Raw genomic sequence first — 6,695 nt, forward strand, 5'->3', positions numbered from 1 at the left:
TCTTTTCCACTCTACTTTTCGGGGAGTGAAAAGGAGTCTGTCGAGTACACATTATTTGAGAAGATAGAAACTAACTTATAGAAGTATAAAAGAAAACGAATTCCACTTTAAGGATAGTTATGCTCATATTTTCACAGGAGAAGAAATAGGGAGGTAGCTTAATTATAATGACTTAAATGGATTATTGGTTTAATTCTTTTTAATGCAGAAGCTTATAAGATAGACCCATGTCATCAGTACAAGAAAACAGGTTACAGGAAAAGCATATATTTTACAGTGAACATTTGTAGATTGCATATTGGAATAATTTGTATGTATTTGTTCAATATATTGCAAACAAGAGAGAGTTAAAAGGTAAAAAACTACTAAATACATGTTTGTTTTTATCCCAACCACAGGACAGATTGCTGAGCAATCTGTCATAAAACTTGACTTTTAGTTTCCAAACTTTTCCTGCAGCAAGAAGAGATGGCAGTGCTTGGAAATGGGAAAACTAAAACTGAAAACATCTCAGAAAAAAAATTCTCTGAAGAAACTTCTTTTTTCCTGGGTAGAGTCATGCTACAGGCATCCTGCCAGGGAGATAGACTCCTTGCCACCTAAGCATACTAGCATGAGCATATATAAATCAATCCTTCTATCACACAGATGAAAGCTGAGCAAGCCTACAGGTAACGAAGAACGGTCTGCAATTATTCAGGCTCACCTCATCCCTCTAGTCTAAGAGAAGAGAACTTATTTCTTTCTAAATGAAGTACAAATCCCATAGTAGCAGTTTTGTTTGGCTAACAGGGTCATGTGACTCAGTGTCCATGAGTTTCCAGAGGGCTGTATTGATACCCTTTTCCCTAGAATCCATACAGTACAGCAAGGCCATTTTCCCAAAAGTAATAGTACCACTAATTCTAGACTGGAGAAGAGATGATGGTCATATGCAATCGAAGCAATGTCCTCCTCAAGTGACAAAACCGCAGGAGCACTGTTGGAAAGAAACAGAAATACAAAAGGTCTGATTTGCTTCTGCCATGTACTTGCATATTTGAGATATTTAAAAATTTTAGTGGATATTAAAAGTGTACATATAAACAGAATAATCTCCAAGTCAGGCTTATTTGAGGTTCTCTCTCTCTCTCTCTCTCTCTCTCTCTCTCTCTCTCTCTCTCTCTCTCACACACACACACACACACACACACACACACACACTCTTTCAGAATGCTCAATGAAAGAAACCAGCCTTCCTCAGCCTTAGGTATGAAAGAGGTTTCAAAGGCACACACTGGACAATTACTGCAATGCATGAGCCTTGGGTCCATTTATAATATATGGGAATTGTCCTAGATATTCTGAGTATGATGCACAATGTTGATAAGCTAGCCAACTATATATCAAATAGGCCATATTGGAGATATAACCAAAAGGATTGGTGCCCTTAGGGAGCTTTGTATTCTATCTTCTCTAAGCCTTACCCAGGCTCTAAGGTAAAAGATCTTAAAATATTTTGTAGCAAAGTTTTCCATTAATTTTTTTTCCCAAATGAAGTCTTTACTCAGCTGTCCAACATATGCAACAAATAAAAGTAAAACTACTTAAGTTGAGTGTGAGTTTGGGAAGGGAGCTTGCCTAGGCCCAGCTTCTTCCTGCCATTATTCTTGTGTTCAGTCAGAGTTGATCTAACTAATGAAGGAGGCAGGACTCATAGATGTTAAAAGTCTTATTGTGCTGATTTCTATGCCAAATTTTAGTCTGACAATATGATTTTCAGAGTAATTTTTAAATGTGGGAAATTCAACCAAAATTCCCTCAAACAGTAATGATTTGCTATTAGAAAACAAGTAGAACAAATCTTAAAGAACAACGAATAGATTATAGAAAAGAAAATGTTTGCTTTTAACAATGGATATAGTACCATGGAAGAATTGGATAAGCAAAACTTAGACAATAAATCCAAACCTTTCAGTAGAACCCAGCTCTCCCATTGATATAAAAAGCATTCCAGGGACCATAGAGATTTTGAAATCACTGCAGAGGGAATACAAATACAGTTTGTAGAGGTTAATTAGGGCATTAGACGACAATATTGCTTTTGGAAAGTTTTTTGTTTAAATAACTGGATTGCTGAAAGATTTCAAATAGATTTCTGAGAGAAAACAAATGAGTTTTTGGATTTAAATTTAAATAGTTGAAACAAGTTTATCCTAATGTAATATGCCTTAGAATAACTATGAAGATCATCATATATACCGCCCAAAATACAAGAAACATTTTTTTTTCCTCCAACTGAGGCAACTAGAGAATTAAAGCATATAGAAAAGAGATTTTTTTAGTCATGTGGAAATTCTTGAAAGTGATAGATGAAGACTGGTAGCTTGAAAAGGGTTAGACAAAGCTGATGTCATAGTGTTTACTTCCAAATGTTCAATGACAGTAAATGTATTTCTCTCCAAGCCCTAAGAGCAGTTTAAAGATGTTATCTAATTAATCCATTCCTTTAAAAAAATGATACTTATATCACCCCATGAGATAGTCATCTGTTCTACTGCAATTATGCTGAGAGAATCAAGGAATGTATGACAAAGGACTTGTCATTCATCCACTTAGCAAACAGATACAAGGCAATGTCACTATCTGTAACAGGTGCTGAGGATAAGCAGCAAATAAGATATAATCTCTGTGAGAATTGCACAGTTCAAGGTAAAATAGATATAGAGATCATGTCAGCATGATATAGGTATTCTGAGAAGTAACTACAACATTATATTTGGAAAGATAATTAAGAGGATGTTCAGGAAGGGTTTGTCATCTATAGGGAACCTAGATATACAAGTTGGCCAGGAGAGGAGAGTGATGAAAGAATGTTCCATTGAGAGGGGTCACAATATGCAAAAACCTAAGGGCCAAATACAAAGGTCATGTTAGAGGCTCAGGAATCATTCAGTGTCACTGAAGTAAGAGTTAGAGAAGGGGTGTTATGATACTATGCTGATAACATAAACAGAATCTAGACAATGAAAGGCCACAAATAGCATGTCAGGGATTTGAGGCATTAAATAAGGCTTTCAAGCAAAAACTGATTTTTGCTGGATCTGAATATAAAACAGATTGTTCGGACTGGAAGTGGAGAAGGGTGTGAAGGTGAGCAAGACTGTATGCAAGGAGAACAATGAAGAGGGAACAGTTCTTCAGTAAGAGAATTCAAAATTTCATTGGGACCAAACAGAGGTAGCAGAAGTGAGGACAGAGAAAACTGCCCCGATCCAACTGGTCTTTATAGGGCCCAGCAGATAAGACTTCACAGCAGGAAGGACAGAGACCAAAAGAAGGGAAGTAGGAAGCCTTCTGGGTTTTTGGTCTTGGCATTGGGTGTCCTTAAATGGGGAATACAGGCTGGATTCTGGTTGATGAATTTAGTTTTTAACATGTGGAACTTGGGGTTTCTGTGATTCCCCAAGAGAAATTCTTGTGTTTTCTCTATTATTTTCTTTACTTTTTAGGTACTAGGGATTAAACTCAGGAGCACTCTACCACTGAGCTACATCACCAACCTTTTTCATTTTCTGAGTCAGGGTCTCTTTAAATTGCTGAGGCTGGCCTCAAACTTCTGATCCTCCTGCTTCAGTCTCCTGAGTAGCTGTTATGATAGTTGTGCACCACGCACCTCTTGGAATTTTTGTTCTCATCATGATCCTACTTTGTTCAATGTAACTGCATTAGATGAAATAGGACAAATTGAAGGAAAGATTATATACTGAAGGCAAATATTGATGAGGAAAAGGGAGGTAATTGGAAAACAAACCACTGAACCAGTGAAATAAAATGAAATGCCAGGTACATGCGGCTCACACCTGTAATCCCAGCCACTTGGGAGACCAAGACAGAAGGATCACAAGTTGAAAGCTAACCTTCACATCTTAGTGAGACCCTTTCTGAAAAATAAAAATTAAAAAGGACTGAGAATGTAGTCCAGTGGTAAATCACACCTGGGATCAATCTCCAGTACCAAAAGGGAAAGAAAAGAAAGGGAGAAAAAAGACACTACTCAGTGAAATGGAATTACAAAATCATAGTATCATAAGTACTGTGAGTAGTTTTCCATATTTACAAGATTAAAGAAGCAAGCAACACCTGAATTGCATGTTGTCAGTATAAATTCACGGAGGCAGAGCACGAACACCTGTGTGTACACAAAGAAGTCAGTGGAAACATGAGATTAGTAGAAAATAATGTCAGACCACCTACCTGACATGGGTAGCCAATAAGATTGGCTTTCTTGACTTGATTGACCTGATTGGCCTCAGTGTCAGTGTTCATCTCTTAAGGACATATGTACATCTCATATTGAATATTCTGAGGTTTCTTGACAGGAGACTTTTAGTGACGAAAAGATCCGGTTCTGAAAGACTATCTTTATTAGGCATGAAACTTTGTTGGTCTATTTTTTTTTAACCATCATGACATACGCAGAATGGAAATATTCTTTAAATTTAAGAGTTAATGGATTTCCTTTTCCATGTAATATATACTAGATAATTGTCCAATCTTGACAATTAAAAAATAAAAAAACAAATAACAGAAGTTGAAAGAACTCAGAGGAAGAGTCAAAAGTACTAATATCTATATGTTATAAAGCAGAGAATAAAAAATGAGTGTTTATGATATATGGAACAAAAAATAAAATTATGAGTACTATTTAATGTTCAAATATAAGAATTTAGGAACAAAATGATAGAAATCTTGTATGCTACGTCACCTAAAGATTAAAATATAGCTACCAATTCATCACAGTGCTTGGCTGCAGTCGTGACAATGGTATGAATGTGTGAACAGAGTGTGTGTCAATCAGAAAGAACATACCATTAAAATGCACTATTGTGTTCCTAACAAAGTCAAGGGAGACCTGTACACTTGTGAAAGGATCACTCAAAATACATTGAGTGAGAAACTTTGCTGAAGGTCACATGCACTCCATGTGTTATGGAATGTGGTTCTTGATATGTTCTGTTACAGAGGCAATGGCTGTCTTGGAAACATTAAATGGAGAGCATGTTAAAAGAGATGGATTACCTCTTAACTGAAAGCCATTTTGCAGCAATGAACTGTTTGGAATTGTATTTCTTACAGGCGTCCTTAACTCTTTCTCAGGGTCCCATGACTTTAGGGCATTCACAGTACAGGCCAGCTTCCACTCCCAGGCTTGGTGTTCTTTTCCTCAGATTTCACTGTCATGATGTAGAAGATGGAAATATGGAAACGACAATGCCTGTCTGAAGGAGCAAGTGGATTAGGGTTCTTGAAATGTTCTGTGACAGAGGCAATGCTATCTTGGGAACAGTGAATGGAGAGCATGTTAAGAGAGATAGATTACCCCAGAAGTGATAGCCAATTACAGAGCACTGAAGTGTTAGGAATTGGCAGGTCTCGAGTAGGTCTTTCTTTTCTTCTCTGACTTAGGTCTTTCATAGTAAAGGCCAGCATCCACTCCCAGGCATGGTGTTCTTTTCCTCAGATTTCAGTGTCATGATGTAGAAGATGGAAGAAGGAAATGACAATGCCTGTGTGGAGCAGCAACTGGATTAGGATTCTGAGAAGTTCTGTGACAGTCAATGGTTGTCTTGGGAACATTAAATGAAGAGCATGTTAGTAGCGATGTATGACCTCAGAAGTGACAGCCAATGGAGGTGCACTGAACTGTTAGGAATTGGCAGGTCTCCAATGGGTCTGTCTTTCTTCTGGGGGTTCCATGACTTCAGGGCATTCAGAGTACAGGCCAGCATGCACTCCCAGGTTTGGAGTATTTTTCCCCAAATTTTACTGGCATACTGTAGAAGATGGAAGATGGAAATGATGATGACTGTTTGAAGTAGCAGCTGGGTTAGTGTTCTTGAAATCTTCTGTGACAGAGGCAATGGCTATCTTGGGAACATGAAATGGAGAGCATGTTAGAAGAGACATATAACCTCTAAACTGAAAGGCATTGATGGAGCACTGAACTGTTAGGAATTTTCAGGTCTCAAATGGGTCATTCTTTCTTTTTCAGGATCCCATGACTTTTAGGTCTTTCATAGTAAAGGCCAGCTTCCACTCCCGGGCGTGGTGTTCTTTTCCTCAGACCTTCAGGTCATGATGTAGAAGATGGAAGGTGGAAAGAACAATGCCTGTATGAAGCAGCAACTGCATTAGGGTTCTTGAAATGTTCTATGACAGAGGCAATGGCTCTCTTGGGCACATCCCATGGAGAGCATGTGAAGAGAGATGGATTACCTCTGAACTGAAAGCCATTGATGGAGCACTATGGTGTTAGGAATTTGCAGGTCTCAAATGGGTCTACCTTTCTTTCTTCTTCGGTGTCCCATGACTTTAGGGCATTCGTAGTACAGGCCAGTTTCCACGTCATGCCTGGTATTCTTTTTCTCAGATTTTACTGTCATGATGTAGAAGATGGAAGATGAAAACAAGAATGCCTGTCTGAAGCAGCAACTGCATTCGAGTTCTTGAAATGTTCTGTGACAGAGGCAATGTCTGTCTTGGGCACATTAAATGGAGTGCATGTTAGGAGAGATGGATTACCTCTGAACTGAAAGCCATTGATGGAGCACTATAGTGTTAGGAATTTGCAGGTCTCAAATGGGTCTACCTTTCTTTCTTTTTCGGTGTCCCATGACTTTAGGGCATTCGTAGTACAGGCCAGTTTCCACTCC

The 6,695-nt window shown here is 38.2% G+C and overlaps 1 long non-coding RNA gene across 1 annotated transcript; it reads right to left on the bottom strand.

Moving 5' to 3' along the window:
* Positions 1-385: 385 nt before the first annotated feature.
* Positions 386-3,737, bottom strand: LOC131424140 (uncharacterized). The gene is made up of 3 exons (XR_009226690.1): positions 3,543-3,737; positions 1,951-2,019; positions 386-979 (listed from the first exon to the last, which is right to left on the bottom strand). It is a non-coding gene; the product is annotated as an uncharacterized LOC131424140 (long non-coding RNA).
* Between the last annotated feature and the right edge of the window lie 2,958 nt (positions 3,738-6,695).

This window comes from Marmota monax, unplaced genomic scaffold, assembly GCF_021218885.2.
Source record: "Marmota monax isolate L192 unplaced genomic scaffold, Marmota_monax_Labrador192_F-V1.1 WCK01_AAM20220418_F8-fsc00594, whole genome shotgun sequence".
Lineage (NCBI taxonomy): Eukaryota > Metazoa > Chordata > Mammalia > Rodentia > Sciuridae > Marmota > Marmota monax.